This window comes from Tenrec ecaudatus, chromosome 1 (genome assembly GCF_050624435.1).
Source record: "Tenrec ecaudatus isolate mTenEca1 chromosome 1, mTenEca1.hap1, whole genome shotgun sequence".
NCBI lineage: Eukaryota > Metazoa > Chordata > Mammalia > Afrosoricida > Tenrecidae > Tenrec > Tenrec ecaudatus.
Genome location: NC_134530.1, coordinates 182442668 through 182455220, shown reverse-complemented (window position 1 = coordinate 182455220; position 12553 = coordinate 182442668). Strand labels below are relative to the sequence as shown.

General features: G+C 39.7%; 1 protein-coding gene across 1 annotated transcript in view; it reads left to right on the top strand.

Annotated features, from left to right (window-relative positions):
* KIFAP3 (kinesin associated protein 3) overlaps nucleotides 1-12553 on the top strand; it is a 168027-nt gene that overhangs the window by 67077 nt on the left and 88397 nt on the right. The gene's annotated exons all lie outside the window — the stretch shown is intronic.

The following is a 12553-nucleotide window of genomic DNA, read 5'->3' as shown; positions in this document are numbered from 1 at the left end:
CTCCCCCCCCCCCATGAACCCTTGATAATTTATGAATGAATATTATTTTGTCATGTCTTACACTGTCCAACGTATCCCTTCACCCACTTCTCTATTGTCTGTCCCCCAGGGAGAAGGTTATATGTGGATCCTTGCAGTTCTCCCTTTCCACCCCACCCTCCCTCCACCTTCCCTGAAGGGATCATCTGTCTTGGATTCTCTGTGTTCGACATTGGAACTCTTTTTTTTTTTGAATAGTTTTTATGTTTTTCTTAGTGGTAGAGAAAGGAGGAATTATCTCGCAGAGTATTTTTAAAATGTTACTATTTACATGGAAAATCATATGTCTAAACGTCTTGTTTTTCTACTTTAACCAAAATTATTTGTTTTACTTTCATTTTGATATCTTACTTTTTTGAAATTTCATAAGTATCTTAAACTATTTCTACTTAGTTCATTATCAGATATAAATAGTTTCAGTTCTGTTCATGCTTATATGATATGCTGAAACATAGTTTCTATTGTCTCGTGAGTTTGTTAACATCTAGGAAGTCTGTAATAAATGGTCAATCATCATATTTTGAGTAAATAAAATTTTATGCAAATTGGATTGGGCCTAGAAAGCATCAATTTACTTATCTAACACAGCAGGCTCAATTTTTTTTCCATGGGATTGAATTTTCTCCTCTAAAGTGTTTAAAGATTTTTGCTTAGGCTCATATGAGAATCTGCTCATAAAAAAATAAAAATTTAAAAAAACCTCTTGTCACAAGTCCTTCAGTTATTTGACCTTGATGTGTTTCAAGAGTGCTTCCTTATGTCAAAAACTCCTCGGTTGGAATATGGCAAGGAAATTCCTTGTCAAAATGTATTCCTCCGTCATTGGGGAATGCACTGATAGTGTTTCAAAAGTACGTTGAAAAACTAAATTTTCATACCTTTCTATCTAGTGCATCAGGCAAGTATTCTGCTGCACTTCTCAACTTCTGAGGAGGAGTTGGCCTTTGGGGACTGAAACTAGCACAGAAAGCCAACCCAGGAACAGGCTCACTGCCATCAAGTCAGTTCTGCTGCATGGCAACCATGGAGGTCAGGGTGGGACTCCCTCTTTTGGAGTTCACCCCAACTCATTGCATGAATAGAAAGCCTCATCTTCCTCCCACAGAGTAGTGCCTGATGGTTTCGAACTGCTAACGCATAAACCACTATACATTCAGGGCCCGTTATGCTAACACAGAAGCATGCTTGCTTTTTCTACGTGGTTGTTCGGGCCCAGTTGTGAACCCCTTTGAGACTGTAAAACCTGAAACTTGTCCCGTCCTTCATAAAAATGCACTTGGATCACAAAACGGCTTTGGCGTGAATTCTTTTCATCACGTGAAGCCGAGAACGGAAGTATTACCGACTCCAGAAACCTAACAAAACTACCAACTGCTCCATGGGAGAAACACAGGACTTTCTATTCCAGTTAGGAACCCGCAGGGGCAATTCTACCCTGGCCTATAGGGAGACTGTGAGTCAGCATTGGCTTGATGGCAGTGGAGTTTGTTTTGTTTGAGTTTGCTACCCTGGTGGTGTAGTGAGTTATTCATTGGGCTATTAACCACAAAGGTACCTGTTCAAATCTACCAACTGCTTTGCGGGACCAAGATGAGGCTTTCTTCTCCTATATACATTTATAGCCTCAAAAACCAACAGGGAAGTTCTACTTTGTTCTACAGGGTCACCATGCGTCAGTATTGGCATGATGGCAGTAAGTTGTATATTATTAAATACATATTAAAATTTTGTGTATTGATTTCTTTATGCAAGACCCACAAACTGTCCTGTCCATGCAGGTAACCCTGACATCCTCTTATAGTGCTATTAAACATTAGTGATATTATCTGCTTGCCCTGTGAGAGTTCGTGGTTTCACACTTTAGAATCATTTTGTATCAGTTTCTTCACAGCTTTGTAAAAGGAATAGGGGACGTATAGAGGAAGGAGATGGCAGTTCTAAGCACAAGGACAGCAGCAGATACTCTGTAAATAACGAATCCTATCGTGATTCACTAATATGAGACTTGTTAAGGGGCTTTGGTTGTGCTATCATTTAGTCGTTGAGCTGCTAACCACAAGGTCAGTGGTTCAACTCCACCGCCGATTGGCAGGAAAAAAGTAAGGCTGGTTGTTCTGTAGAGGTTTGCAGTCTCAGAAACACTGTATAGAGCAGGGGTTCACAAACTTTTTAAACAGGAGGCGAGTTCACTGTTTAAGTCATGAGGACTCTGGATGTAGATTATGTTTTGGTTATTTTTGGAGGTGTTATTGGCTATTCTGGTGATGATATCAACAAATTTCTTTGGATGGTTAGGATAGCTGAAGGAAAACATCCAAAAAACATTTGGGAGAGTCACTATTTTACCCCACAGGGAGAGTTCCGTGTAGACAAAGCAGGATCCCCACTTTTTAAAATTGCCTTATGTATAAAATGCCATACTACAGATTTGGAGAAATGCAGCTGGATTTTCGCACACCCCCGGGTTTTGACCAAACACGTAATGCTGAGATTGGAAACAAGGACATTAAGTTCAGGCATTTGGAGGAAGTCTTTACATCAGAATATTGGCTTGTTCTGATATATAAAGTGAAAGCACCTGATAACAGGGAGACCCTAGACCACAACCCTCAAATCACCAAGAGTATCCCCAAACAGAAGGATTTGTCAGACTACCAAAAGGAAGCATGGCTACATTAAAAATAAGCTAGCTTTTTAAGAAAGGCAAGAAAATATCTAAGAAGATTGTTTCAATCCACTGTTCTAGTTCCTAACTTGAAGCAGTGGTCCTTGTGAGAACCAGTCTTTGCCTTTAGCTCATGTCATGTTTCACAGCAACAGAGGGTACAGAACCATCATTGGTCCAGGTTAATGTACAAAATTTTCTGACGATGTCTCACTAAAAACAAAAAAATTGGCTTATTGAGAAAAAAAACTATGAACAAATTCCTATGCACACTGCACATATCTTATTTTGAAGTAAAAAACAAAACAAAACGGGCAAAAACACCCGGCGGGCCAGATAAATGTTTTCAGCGGGCCGCATGTGGCCCACGGGCCGTAGTTTGAGGACGCCTGATATAGAGTCACCATGAGATGAAAGTTGGTTTGGCAATGGGTTTGGTTATAACCTTTGGGGCTTTGAAAATGTTGCCCAGGAATCATAGTGTATTTTATTGGCTGATCCTTGTGCCATTTTCCTAAGTAAGAATTTTGTTCCTTTGCCTTTGTCCTCAAGTACTTAACACCTCTCTCCTTTGTGTCCTTTGTCACTGAGAAAGTAATAGCAGTTAGAGAAAACTTCCATGAGTTCCTTTTACCTAATCTTATTAATACATGACTGTCTCTCCACTCTTACCAAGGCCAGCCTCTCCTCTCTGTAGCATTCCCTCTCCCTATACAGGGTTCTGACTCCAGCAATGCTTCTTTCTCTCCGGCATCATTAATATTTCCGGCTCTACCGGATCATTTCCTTCGGCATACAAATATGCTATTACGCCTTCCATGTAAGATTCCTATTGGCTGATAGCCACTGAGCTCCTCCACACTCCCGTTATCGTCCCATTTCTCTTCTTCGTGTTATGGCAGAATGTTGTCTTCATTTGCTGGGCCTAACTTTTCGCCTCTATTTCGTAGCTTCTTTCACTCATATCTCCATATACCATGTGCTGCACCCAGAACTACTAACCACAAAGTTACAGGTTAAATCCACCAGTCATTCCATGGGAGAAAGGCAAGGCTGTCTGCTCCTTTAAGGATTTAAAGTCTCGCAAACCCAGAGAGACAGTTCTACTCTGTCCTATGAAGTCAGTCTGTGACTTTGTGTTTGACAGTTGGTTTGGGTTTGGGTTTTGGGTTATGAGCAGCATTTGATACTGTTAATCATTCTTTCCACCTTGAACATTGTTTTCCTGGACACCGTCATAGTCCGCTCTCCCTCCTATCTCAGGATCCATCCAGTTCCTTTCAATCGCCTCTGCTTCCTCCTAGCCCTCCAGGCTCTCAACATTAGAACACTCCCGCGGTTAGTCTCGGGATTGCTTTTCCCGATATGTACTTATTCTCCGTCATCAATGTCACGTGAATACTATGCCAACTATGCCTAGACTCCCAGATAGAAATAGAAAGATAGGTAAACCAACCTCTTTTTTCCTTACTCCAAATATTACCATTTGGAATATTTTTAACCCCCAGCTAAACCTATTGCCACTAAATTGATTCCAACTCACCGCAACCCTAGCCTTGATAGCATCTGATAAGTGTCTGATGTTCAGAACGAAGTTCCTGATCCCCCTTCCTTCCTCCCGACCCACTGTTTTCACTCTTTCCATCCCAGTAGATAACTTTATCTTTCTAGTTAATTAAGCCAAAAAAAATTAAAAGGAGGAAACCCTGTGGGGGCTTACCCCTGCTGCCTGTCTTGCCCTCCTACTCTATATCCAATCTACTAGTTATTCCAATCAGTCCTCTCTTCAAAGTGTAGCTGCTGCTATTGCTGCCCGTCTTTTCGCACTCTCTTCCTGGTTCCTTTAAATGCGGTGGCCTCCTAACTGGTCTACATGCTTCTACTCTGGCTTCGCAATCTCTCTTTAATGTACTTCACAGTAATCCTATTAAAGTTTCATTGAATCAAGTAGCTTCTCCACACAAAACTCCAGTAACCTTCCATCTCAATTAGAGGAAGAATCAATCCCAGTGCCCTAAAACTCACCTCCACTGTGTGGATTTTGACTCAAAGTGACTATAGAACAGAGTAGAATGGCCACATCTTTTTCTTATGGTGCAGGTGGTGAACTCGAATACCAACCTATTGGTTAGCAGTTGAGCATTTTAACCAAAGTACCAAACAAGGCTTCTTTACCATAGCCTATAAGGCCCTACATAGGTATGTTCTGTTCCTATTACCTGTCTGACTATGTGAGGTGGCTTCAGGAGCTTGTGGAAGTGGAATTAAAGGGTACTGGGGTCTCCCTAAGGGTTCCTGCACCCCCTCTGGGCTTCTAGTATGCTCCCTTTCCTTCTCTTGCTCCTGTTGCTGAGGTCGCATTGGCCTCCGTGCACACGCAGAACTTGTACTTTCTGTGCCCTCTGCCTGCAGTAATCTTTCCTAATTACTGTATGGCATATTCCCTTTTGCCCCTCAGGCTTTGCTCCCTGATTACTATTTTAAAACTCAGCTCTGGCTCCTGACATTCTCATTCATCTTTCCTTAGTTTACTTTTCTCTCTCTCATTTAATCACTATATATACTTCATAAACTAAAGAACAAATCTCACTGCCATCAAGTTAATTCCCACTCATAATGATCTGATACAGGTTTCCCTAGGCTATGAGTTTTGATGGGAGCAGGTAGCCTCCTCTTTCTCCCTCAGGGTGGCAGGTAGGTTTGAACTGCCAACTGCACTCCAGTGTTTACCAGACAGCACTACCAGGGCTCCATGGGAACTTTGAACCCTCTCTACACCATTCCTCCTCTCTACCCCCAAAGACTTGAAAACAGGCAGATGCATTGGTTTTGTTCCCCCCTGAGTCCCCAGTGCCTAGAAGGATGTCTGGCACACAGTAGATGGCTAACACATACTTGGTGGGTGGATGGATGGATGAATGGATACAAGGAACACAAGAAACAAATGGGTATCCAAAGATCTGGGCTTGAGTCTTCCCTTCTCTCCTTACAGCTGAATGGCATTGGATGAGTGGGTCTGCAATGAGAACCAGTGAACATTGATATCATGACTAGAAATCCAGATACTAATGTTAGCCATGATGAGAGGAAGGGAAAGAAGAGGGAAAGGCTGAAGAAGCCTAGTTACTCCCATTTGAAAGATACCATGAATGCAGAAAACACAGTTTTCTTATTTCAAAGTTTGACTATTTCTAGCCCTGCTATAGAAGTTTTGTTTTAAACATTGAAATAGCACTTGAATTTCATTTACAATGCATTTTACAGCTTTCTTTAGTGAATTGTGTGTTTCAGGACAGCAGTCTTCTAATGCAGTGATGCCCAAAGTGTGGCCCACAGACCAGTGCTCGTTCATAAACTGTTACTGGTCTGCCATGACCAGTGGCTCAGGCTGTAGAAAGATTTCATCTGCATGTAGGGAGTCAGACCAGGTCAAGAGTTAAGTGATAAATGTTTGCTTTCTTCCGGTTGAGACAAGTCTGATTTCCCACATTATTGGCAGTCACCAGAGCAGATGCTGGTGGACTCAAAACTTTGATCACTTAGGAGTTAAGGGTTATTCCTTAAAGGATCAGTGAAAAAGTTAGGTTTTAAATACCTTTGTCATTCTCCCAAAATATTAATTTTTTTGTTTTCATTATTCTTGATATAACTTAATTTTCAATGTATCAAAAGCATCCTAAGTGAAAAAATAAAGCTTATTCGTGTTTTGTGAAAAAAAAATAATTTGTGAATGGCTTTTCTGGACTTGTTTATTAAGTACTGCTTGAAAACCGTCAGAATAATATGTTTTCCAATTGAAAACTGTTCATTTTTAAAAAGCTAATTTGCCTTTATGATAGCTTCTTTAAGAAACTTAGGGTCGATTTTTTTTAATAACCTGGTTTAGCCTGTTTATTACCGCACTGTTATGGAATTTCACACATCTGTTTCAGAAAGCAGCTTCTCGTAGACTACTGCACTGTTTCTCAATTTTAATAGGCCTCGTTTATCCTATAAAGCAACTACATTTTCTTACCTGATCAAGTGAGCAAACAATAGAGGTGAGATGTGGCAAACACTTTAACAAAAAGCACATGTCTAGCCGTCAGGGTGAGGTCGAGTCATATCAAGGTTGCTTGAAGTTATTAATGGCAGTAAAATTTATGCTTCCTCCTGTTTTCCCAATTAAATCAAGAAGCCTTTTTTCTTAAGATTCTTCTATCACCAGCTGGTTCCAATACTGTGTGTGTGAATTTTGCCTGGGGTGTCTCCATTTCTATACGGTGAAAGTCCACCAAAGCACATTATTAAATAAATGATGTGGGCCTGTAGGCCAAAAAGCAGTCATATTTAAGGGCTTTATTTTGGGTGCTTATCATTTGTACCACAAGTATGCATATTTTGTAGGATGTATTACAAATAACTTGTGGTAGTATGTTCTGGATGTAATAAAAGAATGCTCCAGACAAAGTAATAAAATAATTGAAGACATGTTGAAAATAATGGAAAAATAAGTTACATGGCAAAATGTACAGTTGTACAAACTAAAAGAAATGAAAATGCATTTAAAATATTGGAATTCAGTGTACTCTTTTGTTAAATGTCTCTTACTCTAATAAAATGAAAGATTTATTATTTCAGTTTCTTATACCACTAAAAAGAAATAATCATCCTCAACCATCGCTTATCCATGAATTATGGTATTTTAAAGCTATAGTTATATTTCATGTTTTCATACTGATGTTTGGGTAAACCTCTAAATTCTATTATTATCTGCCTTAATTTGCCTCAAATCTGTATTAGATTCAAAGATTTAGACAACTGTAGACAAATGTAAAACAGAAGGCAATACAATGAATTTCAAGTTTAACTTGAGTCATCTAATTGTAGTGGTCTGTACCTGTAATATATGCATAAAGTAATAAAAGCATAAAGTTGTATGGGAAATATAGTAAAGATGTTTTCCTAATCTACTTTCAATGCAGTTTAGTAGATTTTAACACAGTCAATCAATGTGTTCACTAATTGTCAGAATTATTTTTAAGCGCTGGTTTTACCTTTGCATTTTCACTATATCCCTTCACAAGCTCCAACTCCATAGCAGCCTTAAAGACACTTCTGATTTGTGATCCTACTCTATTCTGATACAGACATGCTCATATCCCCACATTTCCCCCATCTTTGCATGGACGTTTTGTGACTTCAAAGAGAGTTCTTGAGGTGTAGAAGGGAATTAGAATCTGGTTAAGAATGTGCCCCATTACTTGTGTTCTCACTCTGTTTTCACACAGCGTTGGGCTGAGTCTACTGCCGAAGCGGAAATTTGGCTTTGAGTTCTGGTGTCCAGACTCATATTTCTGCATGACTGAACTGTTAATGAAAAATCCCAAGTGTCTTGCAATATTAGTAGTTGAATGGTGTTTTTACTAATCACTTTAGAGATTTTTTTAAAAAAATCTGAAGATATTAAAAAATCAAAGCCCATCAGCATGTATTTTGCCCTTTAATTGGCAGAAAATCGATTGTGAGCGCAGCCCTGAGAGCTGATTTTTTTTCCTTCCTTCAGTGGCTGCAGCTGAACTACAGCTGCACGTTACGGTGAAAAGAAAAAAAAGGGCAACGTTTCTTATAAACTCTTGAATGTATTTTATAAGAGCCATAATTCCCACAAAATCAGTTACTGGAGCTAATGACCAGTTTGTTAAGGCATTAACTGCCTTCAGCTGGGAATGACCAATTTTGGGAGAATGGCTGCACAAATGCTAAGATAATTCAGTAACACTTTCAAATAATGATCCAGCTAATTAACGGCGAATTCCTGTGGAAATCCTATCAAAGTACTTATGACCTCTGCTTTAATAGCCAGTGAGTTCATCATGATTCATGTTTATTACCACGAATACCAAAGGAATCATAATGACCAGGCCTTTCTCCCACCCCCCCACCCCGCCCTTATTACTTGAACAGATTTGACTAATGTGCCTCTAGTCATTAAGGACATAGCTTTCAAACTGCTCACTCTTCGCTGCACTGGTCAGGATTCACAGAGCCTTTGCTACTACGCCAGCAGACAAGACTGCTGGCAGCCTGTTTTTCCTTGGGACATTCATTAGAGCATAATTGATGTCTGTAAGTCTTAAAGGGACCCCTTTGAAATGCCTGCCATTTGTAGGAGGATTCATAGCAGATAAGCTGGGCTTTACAGTTCCGAGTGATGAATTCTTATGAGCAACCATCCTCTCGCTCCCCTCAATTAATTACAACAATATATTTAAAGTATATACCTTTTTCCCTTAAGGTATACTTTATAAGAACTCAGATATTCTTACAAAGAATGAAAAAGACTATTAAGTTTTTAATAAAGGATAAGCATTTAATTTTACTTAGACCATTTAATCTCTCTTAATGACTGTTTATTGCTAGCTGATCTGCAAATTAGCCTTTAAATGATAATGTGTTAGCTGCTAGAGACCCTCTAGTACTTTCTGGGCACTGCTGTTATAGAAATAATAAATTCAGGCTCTTTCAAGACGTTTCTTTATTTCCACTCCAGGTGTTCACTTTTGTCCTAAATTGTATTGTCATTTCGTTGTGGGTGTCAGATATCTGTTAAAAGCCAACAGGTTTTAGAATGCATTATATCAAGCAGTTAGTCATTTATGTAATTAACATTCATTGACTAAGATAGCTATAGTTCATATATTAGAGTTTTCATTTGTATATTATTCTTTAGGGGTGAAATGAAATGTGAACTTCCAACAGTGAACTAGAATCCTCAGGTAGCATATTGATAGCAAAATCACTTAAAATATTATATCTATTTTGTGAATAAAAGAAACCAGTTGATATCTTTTTTTTCATTCACCAAATAAAAATAGAAAGGGGCGGTTGTTTGATTTTTTTTTAAGGGAACTTTTACCCAACAAAATCCATAAGACCTGTTAGCACCTTGGGTTAGATAGATCTCCGAGTATAATCTTAGATGGTCATCACCCCCTTTACACTCTTTCTTCAGGGAAAAAAATATCCCCGGTGTTGCCCTAGTTGCATTCTTCTTGCTTTGTTCAAATGTACCAGCTCAGAACAGGCAGGGAAGTACAGCTGATTGTATGGATTTTATTTGTCAAGGACACATTGTTTAAAGGTAAATGAAATCGTGTATCTAATTTTGAGGTTTGCCTTCAATATTTCTGTACTTGGTGGTCCATCCATGATCATCCCCATTCTGGAAATGTAAGTAGGGTCAGGGAATAGGAAAGGAGACTCACAATGTGTGGCGGTCGGTGTGTGGGAGTATCATTTTCTTGTCCCAAGTTTTATTGTCATTAAAAACTTTATATCCCAAGAGAATGACAAATGATGCAAGTTTTCATCAGATATAGGTCACTGAGTAGAATCTCTAAAGATCCAGTGACTCTCACAAATCCATCCTTTGGAAGTAAGAGAGCGCTACAGGAGAGCGGCTTGGTGAAGTCCCCACAGACTCAGCATCAGTCCTTGTCTGACTCCTCTCAGCAAAGTGATGGCTACCTTTCCCACTATTTCCAAAGATAATTTACCATTTTAATCCTAAAGATAGAAAAACACAAAGACAACACAGATAATAGGGGTGCATGATGCTACTGGTAAAGCTAGTACTTCAAACCCAGTTCATTCATGGCTGACAAAGCAAAAACAAAATACCCAATTTTTAAAATTTGGACGAACAAGAACAATAACCAGGAAAAAAATAAGGGTCAAATCCCTGGAATAAGAGGATTAAAAAAAGACATTGTGAGCCCATTTTGAAGCCTAATGTAGGAGATTGTGTTATTGGTGGAAGGATGGGAAGGTTGGCTGAGCCAGGTGCTGCAGTTTTCTCCTCTGTTTGCAAGAAAGTGGATAGTCAGTCATGCAATGTGAACACTAGCAGGCTACAACTTGGGATTTTCCTTACCATTCCAGTTCACTCCAGCTCATCCAAACTAAACATTTGCATTTGTTCCAGTCTCTCTTCCCTAGCCATGACTGAACCGCATTGAACCAGTTCAAAGTCCTGGATAGAGCAAAATGTTATAGTTAATGTAATGCTATAAGAATAAATTATATTGATTGGATCAGTTTATTGTCCGACCCTGCTAATTGGCTTCTCTCCTCTGGTTTACACATAATCACTCTTTAAGATAGTGGCGTTGTTAGCCTGATTTCACAGATGAGGAAAATGAAGTACAGGGAAACCTAAGTGACAGAGCCACATTGTGAACACAGCAGTCTGCCTAGAGAGCCTGAGCTTTTGGCCACAATATGATACTGCCTCAGAATCAAGCGCTTAGTAGTGGTTGTGCATTGGGCTGCAATCTGGATGGTCAGCAGTTTGAAACCACCAGCAGCTCTGCAGGAGAAAGATTGGGCTTTCTACTCCTGTAAACAGTTACAGTCTCCGAAACCTATATGGGATCACTATGGGTCCACATTAACTCAAAGGCAGTGAGTTTAAGCTTTATTCTCCAACAAGGGAGGCTGTTGACAAAGTAGTTTAGCACTCAGCTGCCACGCCACTTGAAGATGATGTGGCACTCTGCTTCCGGAAAGATTTACAGGCACAGAAGCCTTATGGTGCAGTTCTGCTCTGTACTGTGAATTGGAATTGACTGAGCAGCCGTGGATTTGAGATGATTTTATTCTCTTTAACAGTTTGCAACATTTTGGAATTTTGGCTATTATGGACTCACCCCAAAACTGCTTGGTTCCTAATGCAATTTGTATGTCTTAAGAATTTCCTTCATCTATTGGAACCTACCCCATCTGATCTAGGGCTCCATTAGGGTCCACAGAAACAAGAGGAGCATCCACATTGCATAGCAACCAAGTATCTTGGGTGTTTGATTGGAGTAGGAAACAGCAGTGGCCTACCAAGCCCCAACACATATTCAAAGTGGCATAGCTGGCTGCCGTCTTTGAGCTGGACATCACTGCCTGTTTCCTAATCACAATCAAAATTCAACACGCAGATATTTGGTTGTCCTGCTACATGCATGCTGCCATTGTTTACGTAAGCCAGAATGGAACCATCTCATGCTGGTTGGAAGCCCTGATCTGTCACAAGTTTTCAGGAAAATATCTAATTGTCTTTATGTATTTCCATTCATCACTCTATTGCACATTATGCCCACACCCTAGAGCAGTGGTTCTCAACCTTCCTAAAGCCGTGACCCTTTAATATAGCCCATCGTGTTGTGGTGACCCCCCCAACCATAACATTATTTTTGTAGCTACTTCATAACTAATTTTGCTACTGTTATGAATCGGGTGACCCCTGTGAAAGGGTTCTCTGACCCTCAAAGGGGTCGTGACCCACAGGTTGAGAGCCGCTGTCCTAGAGAGTCCTTTCTCCCACATCTCCTTCCTGTACTATGCCATTCAGGAATTATTTAAAATTTTGATTTACCCCTTTTGCTGCTTTCTGGAAAATTTAATAGAAAGCCCATATCAGGATATTGTATTCATACCTATGTTTAAATCCCAGAATCACAGTTGTTTCCTTTGGAAAAATTCACAGCCTCGTTGAATACTATTGCACCATCTCCAAATCAAAGATAATACCTACTTACTCAATTTTTGTAAAGGCTTAAGAAGGAATTATCACTGTTTGCTTTACCTTTTCTCCAGACCCTTCTCTCAAAAGACCAAGCTCACTGCCATCAACTCACTTCGCACTTAATAGGATCTCCAAAGGTTTGGTAGACGTCCCTGACCCTTGGGGTTTCTGAGGCTGTAAATCTTTATGGCAGCAGACCACCTCATCTTAAAATGAGTCTGAACTGACTAAATGGCAGGAGGGTTTTGTTTTATTTTATTTTGTCTGGTTTTCCATTCTTCTCTCAAAGAATC